We start from the raw sequence: 406 nt of genomic DNA on the forward strand, positions 1-406 counted from the left end.
TCTCAAGGAAGCGGTGCCGCCGTCCCGCTGCCGGCTCCGGCGGCCGTTGTGCCTTGAGGAGGAGCTGTTGCCCGCCCTGACCCCTCGCCTGGGAGCTCGCCAGGTAACTCCTTCCCTGGCGCAGCCGGGGAAAGCCGGGAGAGCTTCCTTCTGTCTCGGGAGCGCCAGCGTTGGGTTTCTCTTCTGCCCTCCGCGCCTCTGACCGGGGAGGGACGCCTGGCAGCTGCGGGCGGCTTGGGCGTCGCTCCTTCCCTGGCGCAGCCGGGGAAAGCCGGGAGAGCTTCCTTCTGTCTCGGGAGCGCCAGCGTTGGGTTTCTCTTCTGCCCTCCGCGCCTCTGACCGGGGAGGGACGCCTGGCAGCTGCGGGCGGCTTGGGCGTCGATGAGGCTTGGGGGGGGTGGCGGGG

The sequence above is a fragment of the Mesitornis unicolor genome, unplaced genomic scaffold (assembly GCF_000695765.1).
Source record: "Mesitornis unicolor isolate BGI_N332 unplaced genomic scaffold, ASM69576v1 scaffold40976, whole genome shotgun sequence".
NCBI lineage: Eukaryota > Metazoa > Chordata > Aves > Mesitornithiformes > Mesitornithidae > Mesitornis > Mesitornis unicolor.